This window comes from Globicephala melas, chromosome 14, assembly GCF_963455315.2.
Source record: "Globicephala melas chromosome 14, mGloMel1.2, whole genome shotgun sequence".
NCBI classification, from domain to species: Eukaryota; Metazoa; Chordata; class Mammalia; order Artiodactyla; family Delphinidae; genus Globicephala; species Globicephala melas.
In genome coordinates, this window is record NC_083327.1 from 37,187,467 (window position 1) to 37,201,572 (window position 14,106).

Here is a 14,106-nt window from a genome sequence, read left to right on the forward strand (position 1 = left end):
CCATGCCCCTGCACAAGTTTGTCAGAAAACAATTATGCTGAGAAAAAAATCAACACTCCACTAATTGAATTCTTAATGAAGTATTTTTTGCAGGTAATACTATGCAAAATGAATCAGACCCGGTCCCACCATTCATATTGTTTTGGAATTTAATATGGAGCTTGGAATTAGCTGGGGGAATTATGTGGTGGTTGTTTTGTTTAAAAAGAAAAAACCCTTAGTCCAAACCTCTTTACAGATGAACTGACTAAAGGTCACCGAGAGAATCAGTGATTTGCTGAAGTCACACAGCAACCTAGAGCCTAGACATAGTGCCAGAGACCCTGAGGAGCCATCGATTTAACATCTTCTCAGTCACGTCTCTGACCTGAACCTAAATTCCTTAGTTCCCCGGAGGTGATAAAGAGAGTGGTGAGACTAGGTCTGATTCATTTTGTATAGAATTACCTGCAAATAAAACTTCATCAAGATTTCAAAGAAAGGCACATGTCCCATCTCCTGCCCCATCACATTTTTTACCTGTCATATCTCCCAAGAGATAAGGTGTTTCTGGATGGTTCCTCCCAAAATCGGGTAGGGCAAAGATGTAAAGCTCAAAGGGAACTGGGGCTTCCCTGGTGGCGCAGTGGTTGAGAATCTGCCTGCCAATGCAGGGGACACGGGTTCGAGCCCTGGTCTGGGAAGACCTCACATGCCATGGAGCAACTAGGCCCGTGAGCCACAACTACTGAGCCTGCGCGTCTGGATCCTGTGCTCCACAACAAGAGAGGCCGCGATAGTGAGGGGCCCGCGCGCCGTGATGAAGAGTGGCCCCTGCTTGCCGCAACTAGAGAAAGCCCTCGCACAGAAACGAAGACCCAACACAGCCAAAAAATAAATTAATTAATTTTTAAAAAAAGCTTAAAATTTTTTAATTAATTAATTTTAAAAAAAGCTCGAAGGGAACCTTCTAGGTGAGGGCTCCTGGGTAGTATGCTCAAGTGGTTAAGGCCACGGACATTGAGTCCAACAGTATAGAGTGTGGCTCCACAATGTACTAGCTGGGTGACCATGGGCAGGTGAACTAACCTCTCTGAGCCTCAGTTACCTCATCTGTAAAGTGGAGATAATAATAGCCACCCCACAGTGTGGTTATGAGGTTCAAGTCAGCAAATGCCTGCTAAGTACCCAGAGTAAGATTCAGTCAAAGATAGACTTCTAAAAAAAAAAAAAAAAAAAAAGATAGACTTCTTCCTATCCCCCTTCTCCTTCCTATCCCTTCCTATCCCAGTCTTGGTCCAGCCCTTTAGGAATGCCTCCTCCTCCCCTGTCCCAGGTACAAATGCATAGACAATGAAAATCACATCTTCCCTTTCTACCCTGTTCCGCAGACACCATGGCCCTCTCCCCAGAGGCAGGCAGGTCATCACCTTCCTGTGATTACTTCCTGAGATGGTCAAAGCACATACAAACATGTATATGTCCCTGTGATTACCACACTAATAGCACAGCTCTGTGCACCTGTTCTCATCTGTCTCCCAAGTCACTATAGGTCTGTACCACAATCTACTCAACCAGGCCCCTGTTGAAAGACACCTGGGGTGTCCCTTCCATCTTTTGCAACTTACAAACAATGCTGAGATGACTATGTCTTTACAAATGTCCTCTCACATACATATCTATATCCTGCACAGTATTCCATCCTGGGAAGGTACATAATTTATTTAGTCAACTCACTATTGAAAATCATTTAGGTGATTTTCAACTTTTGGTGTAAGAAACCGTTCTGTGATGAACATCTTTCTACATAAATTTCTTAAAATAATTCCTTACAAAGAAATTGCTAGGTCGAAATGTGTTCAAATTTTAAATTTTTGTCAATATTGTCGATTTTCCCTCCAAAGAGGTTGTACCAACCTACCTGTCTCCCAACTGTGTTTGAGTGTTCCTTTCTCTGAAGTCTCACCTAAACTGTTTGTTACAAAAACTTTTTGATTTTTAACAATCTAATAGGTGAAAAATGTCATCTTGCTGTTGTTTTTGTTAGCATTTATTTAATTATTCATGCACTTGGCATTCTCCCTTAGGTTTATAAAGCAGTTGTATTTCTTTTGTTGGCCTCTAGCTGGTCTTTGCCCATTCTTCTACCGAGTTGTAGGTCCTTTTCTTACTGAGTTGTAAAACTTTTGAAATATATATTCAGTAAATTATGTCTTTGCCATATATATATAGGAGGCAAAATATTCAAAATACAAATAACTTAGGGAAATGTCTCAAATATTTTCCTAAGTTTTTATTTGTATTTTGAATGTCTTTATGGTAATTCTTTGCTATGTAGAAATTTAAAACTTTTTTATAAATTTATTTTATTTATTTATTTTTGGCTGTGTTAGGTCTTTGTTGCTGCATGTGGGCTTTCTCTAGTTGTGGTGCGCGGGCTTCTCATTGCGGTGGCTTCTCTTGTTGCAGAGCATGGGCTCTAGGCGTGCAGGCTTCAGTAGTTGTGGCTCACAGGCTCTAGAGCTCAGGCTCAGTAGTTGCGGCGCATGGGCTTCGTTGCTCCACAGCGTGTGGGATCTTCCTGGTCCAGGGCTCGAACCCATGTCCCCTGCATTGGCAGGCGGATTCTTAACCACTGAGCCACCAGAGAAATCCCTTAAATTCTTGATGTAGTCAAACTTGCTAGTCTTTTCTTTTATGGCTTCTAGGTTCTGTATCTTAGCCTCAGAAAGTCTGGACTCATTTAAAATTCTTTCATGTTTATTTCTAACATTTTTATGATTTTACTTTCTTATACTTAAATCTGTGATCCATCTGGAATTTATTTTGGTATAAGGAATAAGATACAAGGGGTGTCCCGTGCCCCTCCTCCTGGGGTCTGCAGCACCAGCCTAAAGTGTCTCAGGTCCTATTTGGCAGCCACAAATAGAACTAATGAAAACATCATTTCAAAAATGAGCATAGTAAATGATGTAGGAAAAACAATATATACAACTTCATTCACAATTTTGAAGCAAAAACTTAAAGGAAAAGGAATTTGGAGAAGTCATCAGCAGAGGGGCACCCGGACATAATACAAAGTGCCCTGGGTGAAAAGCCAGAGCCTTGGCCTCTTGTTCCAGCCGTGGAGCACCTACACGTCTCCTCTCCTCTTCATCTCTAAAATATGGAGCTTGTGCTAGAAAAAGCCTGAGTTTCTTTCAGCAGTAATACTTGAGATTCCAGAACTGCCTCGGAGACCCTCTCCAAGGTTTTTTCTCAGGTCCCATAGGCTCCTTGGTGAGAGTCCCCTGAAGCTACTCTCATGCTCTGAAGCTTCCTTGACTTAGCCTGGCCCGGGAAGTCTCAGATCATGACCCTAGAAGGAAGCCCCTCCTTTACGTTATTATTTTCAAAAATTTCTCATGAAACTAGCAGAGTCTCTCACCTTCCTGGGTCTCATTCTTTGAAAGAAACAGTAAAGTAGGACGGTCACCTGGACTTTAACAAGCTTCTCTTTTCAGCTAAGATACTAGAACTCAGAGACGTGAGCCTGTGTGGGCCCTGGAGAGCATTTGACCCTTGGAAAAGAGGAAATGCTGAGTCCATCTCTTGATAAGGAAAAAAGGCCACTTCTGGGGAGCCTTCAATGCATGCTGCATGACCCAGCAAAGGGAACAGAACCCAGGTTACCATCATTTCCACCCTGAAGCAACCAAATCAGGAAGTTCTCAAAGCAGTTATTTTACAAGAAGTTTTGAGGATCTGGAGCATGGGAAAGATTACTGTCTTTTCCTCCTTCTCCTCCTCCCCCTCCTCCTCCCCTCCCCCTCCCCTCTCCCTCCTCTCCCCCTCCTCCCTCCTCCTCCTCCTCCCCACTCCCCCTCCTCCTTCTTCTTTTTTTTTAATAGTTAAGATTGTTTTCTAGGCATCACATATAAGGCAGGCTGAAACTAGAAGCCCAGAGCCTTCCGTGAATGAGTCTAGCTAAGTTCATTTCAACCGTGGGCTGCACAGATCCAGATGGGATTGAGGAGAAGGAATGGGGAGCATTAAATACTATGAATTTTGATATGTGTGAGTTTCGGGGCAAGTGAAGGTTCTCTCAGACGTATTCGTTAGGACTTTACATTTTTAGATAGGATAGAGAAGTAAAAGAAAAAAATGAAAAGAACTGAGCCTTCAATGTCGAGAGGGCTTGGGATTGATAACCCGATGGCATATTCTGGTTGTCCAAGAAGCTTCTAGATTCCACGTTTGTGGATACAATGATTCAGCACTCAGAGGCTTAAATGCTCTTTGTTCTTATTGCAGAGAAAAGGGCCTGGAAGGACTCATTTCCAATGCCAGCAATGTCTCTATTGAGGAGTCAAGGATGGGGCTGAGGGAGAAGGTGGATGGAAACTTTCACTTTTCACTTTATCTGCTTCCGTGCATTTTATTTTTTATAACAGATATTTATTCCACTGAATGTTGCAAACACATTTTTAAAGACCTCATTGAGATCATTCAATCCCATGAAGCAAAAGGGTGCCTGGACATTGCATTGCGGAGGAGGGTTTGGCCAGAACTTACGGTATTCGGTTCCCCAACCAGAGCCTTGGGTGTCAGCTGAAGCCACCCTGGGCATTTGTGTCACCTGCTCCCGTCCCCGCTTCCACAGAGATGATTTGCAAATGAAGTTCCTTTGCTGACCTGCCCTTGGGGTTGAGGCGTGAGTGGGAGGCTGGAAGAGCAGTGTGGAAGGTGGTCCTGGTGGGCTGGGAAGGGAGCCTGGAGGTGAGGGAGTCAAGGTTAGCCAGCAAGGTCAGAGCTGGAGACACCACACCTCCGATGGGATTCTCCTCCTCTGTCTTTGCCAGACTCCAGTCTAGCACTTTCAAGGCAGAGATCCCCGCCTATAGAACAAGGCAGGTCCTGAGCTTTCTAACCAAGCAGGAGGAGAGTGGGAGGGGCAATGGGGAGAGCTTCCCCTGCCAGGAGGTTGGAGAAGCTCAAAGGTGCCCCAGATTTCTTGCTAAGAAAGACGAGAAAGTGGTCTTGACCCCAGTCCTAGCCCAGAGCACTGAGAAAGGCCCAGGGGGAAGAGAACAAGATAAATCTCCGACTCCAGCCCCCAGTCACTAGGAGACTGAGCAGTTTTCTCAGGGGCCCCGCTGCCCAGCTAATGGATGTTTTTTGGGGGTTGGGTTTTTTTTTCCCAGTTCATTAAATCTCTCTTCAAAATGCTGGGTTAAAGTGCGCCCTCCATGTAATTTTTCACCTGGTGGGGGGACCAGGGTAGAGAGGAGTGGGATTTACGTGGTTTGAATCCTGTGTAATTAATCTGTGTCCTTCCTCCCTCACCCCAATAAAAGTTACATGATCTTTGGATGTTTTCTCCATGTATATTTTGCATATACAAATACACAGTATTCTCCTCTGGGTTAGACTTTCCTATGTTTCTAAAGCATTGACAACCCTTCTCCTTGTCTGAGTTCATTTCTGATGCCTTTCCACTGCTTCTACCATATTTAGCCTCAAATCCTGTACACAAATACTGAGCCTGGTTCTTTTTTTTTTTTTTTTTTTTGCGGTACGCGGGCCTCTCACTCTTGTGGCCTCTCCCGCTGCGGAGCACAGACTCCGGACGCGCAGGCTCAGCGGCCATGGCTCACGGGCCCAGCCGCTCTGCGGCATGTGGGATCTTCCCGGACCGGGACACGAACCCGTGTCCCCTGCATCGGCAGGCGGACTCTCAACCACTGCGCCACCAGGGAAGCCCGAGCCTGGTTCTTTTAGACAGCTCTGTAACTTGATATAATCCCTCAGTTCTGAAACAGACTAGAGCAGTGAGCACGTGGCTGTTGACCTCATCAGTGACATCAGATTGGTGACAACGACTGTCCTTTCTCATGGGTTTGGGCAGTCCTGGATTTTTAGATAGTCTCTAATATAAATGCATAGAGTCCTTCCATAGACTACCTAGCTCTGACTTATGCCTGTTTCTGGAGAAAATCAAAAGTTGAACTAGTGTTTCATGTCTGGCATCACCCTGGTAGAACCCTCACGGGACTGGAGGATCCTGAGGACCAGGGCCCTCACCAGACAGACTTTCAGCCCAAGGAGGAAGGGAGGGATTTAACCTTGGTGAAAAACCTAATAGTTGCCACTCAGACTTATCCCACTCTGCAAGTTCCCAGGCCCATTTCTGCTCTGCTTCTCTGCCACACCCCATACAAGCAATAATTTAACGAAAAGCAGGCTTGAAAATTGACTACAAAACATCAGAATCAACAAGGTCTTCAGTGCCCCCACCCTCAATTCATCATCACTGTAGCATCTTACCCTGGACAAATAGGTAATAAAGACTCTTTTTTTTTTTTTTGGCCTCCTTTTGCATCTCTCTCAGGAAAGCTGAGCTAATTAAAAAATAAAAGTAACCAGCTGGTAGAGATCTTGGATCTGTGCTTTGAAGCCAAGGTAATAAGCCTTTTGAACAAACTGCAAAATAAAGGACAAGGGGAAAATTCAGGCGGACTTTTGCACAGATTCTTTCTTATCATTTCGTGACATGGTTTTCACATCAGATATTTAACAGCCCATCAATCTGATTATGGTACAATTAGTCCCACTTCGAAACCTGATTAGCCACTCTGGTCTTGTTTCTTACAAAGATTAATTTTAGATTTTTCTCAATTAGGATTAAATGTCAACCAAAATGTAATACATGAAAAGTGTTATTAAAATTATCATAATAACAACTTATGTTCCCTCCACATTAAAGCATGTAACACATTTGCCTACAATGTGTGGTTGAGACCCTTTTCTTCCCAAACTTAAAAGAAAAGCCAAAGATACTGGAACTGAATATGAATGAAACATCTGTCAAGAGCTTTGCAAATCCTGCCCTTCATGCAAAATCAAATTTATCTCCATTGGATTAAGTTTAACTGGTTCAGGTCCACACAGTTGCCAAAGATAAGGTGTTAAACTCCTTTAAGGAACAATAACTTAGGAAACATCCATTGGATTCTTGCACTTTTCTATTTGAACACTCAAATGCCCTTCATGAATTATCAATGAGATTGGACAGCACTGACTTTCCTTGGGAATTATGTGAGATATTCTATTTTTAACCAGAAGCTTAAAAAGTGTGATGAAATCAATGCTTTAAATTAAGTCTGCATAATACCTCAAGAAAAGTTCTCATTAAAGGAACCAACGAGATTGCAAAAAATGAGGAGCAGATTGAAGTAATCCTGGCTAAAATTCTTGATAGACAATAGTTGTTGCTATTCCTCGTTGCCATGGAAGTCTGGTGTCTGAATGATGGCTTAAGAAAAGAAACAAAACGAGAAACACAACTTGCACACTATCAGCCAGAAACTAGCAGAAATCCCCAGTTGCTGGCACTGAAGCTAACCTTGGCATTTATATTCCAAACCAGTTCTAGAGATGAAATTGCAAACGCAAGGCCTGGGGTTTTAGCTGACAGAAAAATGAATTAGAAACATCTTCAATTTAGATTTTGAAAATAAAGGCAAGTATCAAGAAAAACATTAAAACCATGCTTTTTGGGCTTCCCTGGTGGCACAGTGGTTAAGAATCTGCCTGCCAATGCAGGGGACACGGGTTCAAGCCCCGGTCCGGGAAGATCGCATGGGTCGCGGAGCAACTAAGCCCGTGCGTCACAACTACTGAGCCTGCACTCTAAAGCCCACGTGCCACAACTACTGAGCCTATGTACTGCAACTACTGAAGCCCGCGCTCCTAGAGCCCATGCTCTGCAACAAGAGAAGCCACTGCAATGAGAAGCCTACACACCGCAAAGAAGAGTAGCCCCTGCTCGCCACAACTAGAGAAAGCCCACGCGCAGCAATGAAGACCCAATGCAGCCAAAAATAAATTTAAAAAAAAAGAAACCATGCTTTATTCAACAGCCCTAGAATGTATATATAATAACTGTTTCTAATATTTCAGAATATTTCAACCAATATTCTAATATTGGTTTCCAAACAATATTTTTGAGAAAGAGAACTAGATCAGTTGTGCATGTTTGTGAGTGTGTGTGTGTGTGTGTGTGTATGTGTGTGTGTGTAATCTTTTACAAACGAAATTGGGATCCTACTACATATAAATTTTACCATCGCTATTCACCAAAGGGCTATCCCTACAGGCCAAGCTCTGAGAGGCTGTCCCTTCCTCTCTAACACTGATGGATGCCAGCAACCACCATAATGGTGCAGGTATAAAAAGGTCTCTGTGTTTCTCTTCACAGCACAAAGGCTAATAGAATGAAGTGGGTGTAAGAGTTAGTGTCCAAAGGTGGAAATTCAAGGCGATATGGAGCCCATCATCTCATAACAGAAAATCATCAGGTTTACTATGTTCAGTTAAGGAAATCCTACCCTTAAAAAGCATGGTAAAGCCTAGTCCTAGAAGGATGTGATGTGTTCAGGAACCTAAGTGATTGATGCAGGAGGAAATGGCCCCACAGAGGAAAGCCTTCCTGCCTCTACTGTGAGTCTTAGGACGATGAACGGGGGAGAAAGGGAACCATACTGAGCACCACCCCTCCGGTGCTCAGCCAGCCACTCTATGAACCTGCAGCCCTTATGGCAACCTTGGAAAGTAAAAACTTATTTTGCTGTTAACAAAACTGAGGTTCTGAGCCCAAAGTCACCAGCTAATAACTGGCAGAGCCATGACTTAAATCCAGATCTCTCCATCACTGAACCTCCCCACTATACAACTCTGTATCACCAGAACTGGGATCCTTTTGTCTGCTCGGATACACACAGGATGAAAAAGTAACTCCAAGTGTCTACAGAGCCTCAGACTCCAACAGGTCATCCATCTATTCATTCAGTAACCACCCAGCACCTTCTGTGTCCTGGGCATTGTTCTAGCTGCTGGCGATAGCCGTGAACAAAGACAAAGCCCTTGGTTTGCATTCAAGATAAAGAATAAACAAATTTAGATAGATAGATAGATAGAGATATAACATGTCAGGTGCTGGTAAGGGTACACCTTGTTGAAAGGAAGGGTAAAGGGAACAGAGAGTGGCAAGGGTGGGGCTGCATATTAGTTTCCTGGGGCTGCCATTAGTTAGTGGTAACAAATTACCACTAACTTGATGGCTTAAAATAACAGAAACTTATTCTCTCAGAGTTCTGGAGGCCAGAAGTCCAACATCAACATTATCAGTAAGGCCTTGCTTCCTCCAGAAGCTCTCAGGGAGGGTCCCTTTTCAGCCTCTGGGGGCTGTCAGCATTCCTTGTGGCCACATACTCCACCCTCTGCCTCTGTCTGCATGTTTGTCCTTCTTACTGTTGGTCTGTCTCAAATCTCCCTCTGATTTCTCTTACAGGGACACTTGGCATTGGATTTAGGGTCCACCCAAATAATCCAGGACGATGCACCCTCATCTCAACATCCTTAACTTAATTACATCTGCAAGGACCTATTTTCCAAATAAGGTCACCTTCACGAGTTCTGGGGTTAGGATGTAGACATACCTTTTGGGAGGCCACCACTCAACCCACTACAGGTTGCTGTCACTGTTTCTCACGAGGTGGTCAGAAAAGCCCTCCCGATTAAAAGGAAATTTGATGGGCCTTCCCCGGTGGTGCAGTGCTTAAGAACCCACCTGCCAATGCAGGGGACACAGGTTCGAGCCCTGGTCCGGGAAGATCCCAAATGTCTCGGGGCAGCTAAGCTCGTGAGCCACAACTATTGAAGCCCACACACCTAGAGCCCGTGCTCTGCAACAAGAGAAGCCACCGCAATGAGAAGCCCGCGCACCATAACGAAGAGTAGCCCCCGCTCGCTGCAACTAGAGAACAGCCCGCGCACAGCAATAAAGACCCAACGCAGCCAGAAACAAATAAAATTAATAAATAAATTTTTAAGAAAAGGACATTTGAGGGCTTCACTGGTGGCGCAGTGGTTGAGAGTCCGCCTGCCGATGCAGGGGACACGGGTTCGTGCCCCGATCCGGGAGGATCCCACATGCCTCGGAGCGGCTGGGCCTGTGAGCCATGGCCACTGAGCCTGCGCGTCTGGAGCCTGAGGAACATATGGGGATATGTGGGCAAGTGATCAGAGCGGGGAGTCAACCCAAAGGTCTGGGGTGGGAGTGTGCTTGCGGTGTCTGAGTCACAGCGAGGAGGGTGAACAAGAGGTGAGGGCCTTGAGGAGATGAATCGTGAAGAAGGATCTTGGTGCCACGTGTGATCACATAATGTCTGAAGGTTACAAGCTGTTTCCATCGAGTGGCCCACAGAGGCCAACCAATCTAAACAGTTGGTGAGATGAACATACAAGGACAGCTCACTGCCATGTTTCTTCAAAATAGTTCAGGAACTCTGGCAGAGTAAACTGTACTGTCGAAAGGTAAACTCCAGTCCAGCAACCATACCCTTACTATTTTATAAATGGACACATCTGAAAGGATGTCCCTGACCCACATCTGACTGCGTTAGATAACCTCCATTTTTATTTCCTTAGAACCCTCTCCATGGCTGTCCCACACGCGTCGTGGTGTGCCATGATGGGCTGTCACCAACCCCCTTAGGCTGCTGTGTCTCCCATTCTAATCTTCACACTTCTTGAGGAGAGGAAATAATCCATCTTTATTCCCCACACCTATACATGTCTGGCATACGACAGGCAAGCAATTAATGCCTGTTGAATGAGTGAATGAATGAATGAATAGTGAAGATCTCATTTCATCCATGATTGGAATGCCACACAGTCACACTTCAAAGAAAGTTTTAGCCCTGAAGGTTTTATTTCATCTAGGTATAAATGTAACTAAGAATATATTTATCCTCGTACCTGGAGCCGAGTAAAATAAGAGACAGAGCTTTGCTTCCTATTATCACAAGGAGATCTTGGTTCTAGTTCTATCTCTGCCAATAGCTGTGTGACCTCAGACATATCACTTCACTTCTCAGGGCTCTGGGTCCTCACCAGCAATAAGACCCAAAGTCAGTCATCTCAGCCAGCTGCCCTCAACAATCCAAGCCCTTTCTGGACATCCAGACTGGGCTTGAGAACCTCCTTCTCCGTGATTCTCACTGCCTGATAGTGTCATTTGGTTCTGCTAAAGCCTGTTCTCAAACTTCTCTGTTGAAATAACCCCAAAAGCAGAAGACCGTGAACGACTTACTATTCCAAGAAAGCCAGGGGAGTAGGTCTATGGCTGTCCTCAGAGGCTAGAAATTTAAATATTTTACTTTCTTACAAGAAATTTATTTTAAAATCTGTGCTGTTTAAAATTCATGTGGATTTTATACTCTACAATCTATCTGCTTATTTAAAAAAATAATGTAGCTTTTCTGCCAAACCTTTGAGGGAAATCATTGCACAAAGGCGCTCTGCAAGGTGGGATAGCCCTTTCTTTACGGATTCTCTTTCAGGAATTAAGGAGCTTCTTAGGAATTAGAAAAAGACTACTTCTCTGTGCGCACACAACCCCCCAGCAAAGATTCCCTCCCTGCTGTTGCTGGAAGCGCTCTTGGAGCATGCTTGGTTTCTGCTCCACTTGCCCCTCAGCCACAGGCCTTGTGCAGGTCACCAAAAATAACTGCAGTCGGGACTTCCCTGGTGGCGCAGTGGTTAAGAATCCACCTGTCAGTGCAGGAGACACGGGTTCGAGCTCCGGTCTGGGAAGATCCCATATGCCGCAGAGCAACTAAGCCCGTGCACCACAACTACTGAGCCTGCGCTCTAGAGCCCACGAGCCACAACTACTGAGCCCACGTGCCTAGAGCCCGCGTTCCACAACAAGAGAAGCCACCGCAACGAGAAGCCCACGCACCGCAAGGAAGAGTAGCACCCGCTCGCCACAACTACAGAAAGCCCACGCACAGCAACAAAGACCCAATGCAGCCATAAATAAATAAATTTTATTTTAATAAAATAAAAAATAACTGAAGCTTTTAAGAGTCAGGGAGCTTCCCTGGTGCCTCTGAAATCCCCCCACAGGGGCAGCTGTCTTCTCTGGCACCCACAATAGACCTTGTTCTGGGCATTCCTAGCCCAATATCATGGATTACTTTTGGGTCTTCCCTCATTGTTACGAAACCCTCTACCACAGAAGTTAAGTCTCTTTTTGCCCGGTTGTTTTTAGCCCTGACCCTAAAGCAATCTTACTTTTATTTTCTTCACTTTTCACTTGTTGGCAGAAAATGCTTTTCTCATTTACCTCTTAACTGAAGTCCTTTATCCCCTCACTGTCCCCCCTTTTATTCTTTTCTTCCTAGAAACTTCTTATCTCTTGCCATCCCCCAATGCCCCCTCCAGGGGAAGAGAGCCGGCTTTCACCTTTAGGCATTTACCAGAAGTCTCTGTGTCAGGTGCCTTGGGAGGGGGCTGGCTCTTTCAGGCGGCTGTGGAAGCCTCGGGCCTTTTCCTGGGTAAAGGTCACAAGGAAGGCCAACCAAGAGTAACTGGGTTTCTGGGAAAAGCCTAGAGGCCCTAGAAAGCCCTTCCAGACAGTTCTACCCACTGTTGCCATAGATATCAGAAATAATTTCTTTAGCACTGATATGCATAAGACTCTGTCGAATACTGTTTTGAATTACAAATGAAGAGTGTTCCAGTATACCTCACCAAACACATGTTAAAAATGGCAAAGAGTAGAGTTAATTGAGAAATTTTTGTGACAATTTTGCAAACAATCTGTTAGTACAGGTTTGGGGGGGCGTGTAGAAAGAGTTCCAGAATACACCACTGTGGCAGAAAAATTATTTTGAGCAGAAGCCATTTGAGTTCCTGAAATCTCTTATCTGCCTCAAAGCAGAGCCAAAGAAGTAAAGAAATTCAATTGTCATAAATCCCTTCCCCCAGGAGCAAGTGGAGATGAGAAGTCTCACAACACACTTAAACAGACATTGTCACAAAATGATCACATCTCCCATCTACTCTCCTGAGGGCTCATTTTATCTTTGCAGAAAGTCAGGTTGTCCTGTAAATGTTGCTCTCCCTCTCCCCTTCCTCTACTAAGAGGGTCTATAAGCCCCAATTTTTTTAACTGTCCCTTTGAGTCACATTTTTCTGTAAGCTCCTGTACATACATTAATAATAATATGTGATTAACAAGGAACTATACTCAATATTCTGTGATAAATCATAATAGAAAAGAATATGGGGGCTTCCTTGGTGGCGAAGTGGTTAAGAATCCGCCTGCCAGTGCAGGGGACACAGGTTCAAGCCCTGGTCTGGGAAGATCCCACATGCCGTGGAGCAGCTAAGCCCATGAGCCACAACTACTGAGCCCAGGTGCCACAGCTAATGAAGCCTGCCCGTGCTCAGCAACAAGAGAAGCCACCGCAACGAGAAGCACCCTCACCGCAATGAAGAGCAGCCCTCGCTCGCAGCAACTAGAGAAAGCCCACGTGCAGCAACGAAGACCCAACGCAGACAAAAATAAATAAATAAAATAAAATTTTAAAATACATATAAAAAAATAAAAGAATATGAAAAAGAATGTATATATATGTATAACTGAATCACTTGGCTGTACAGTAGAAATTAACACATTGTAAATCAACTATATATCAATAAAACAAATTAAAAAAAAATACTATGTGATTAAATTTTGTCTTACCTCTGGCTATGTGTCTTTTGCCAGTTTCATTTGCAGGCCTCCAAGAACTAAACCTAAGAGTTTAGAGGAAAAGTGTTTCCTCCCGGACAAGGGTTCGGAGTAGATTAAGGGGAGAGAAAATGCTAGCTGCTTAGTTACTCTAAGATATATAATATTTTGCAAAGCATAAACAAGTATAAAGTTGAAAGATTCCTTGGTATCTTTAAAATGAAAACTTTAAAAAAGTCATGCAAATCATGATGTCTTTATACTGTCCTCAAGTTATTTCTGGTATGTTACATTTCGCATAACACCTCCATTAAGCTTGACTTCCTGATGAGAAAGCAGAACGAGAGAAAAAGGAGTGTATTAAGGTGTAAAGACTGGACCTCAAAAATCCAGGATCTGAAATTGGTGAAGAGCAATATTACTTCCCACTGAAAGATTATATAAATACTATTGTCTAATCTTTTAACACACATAATATTTCTTTTGATAATTATATTAACTTTTTAAAAATTTAAACTACTTATTGTTAAAAATGTGCAAAATACTCTTGGTAAAACATTTAG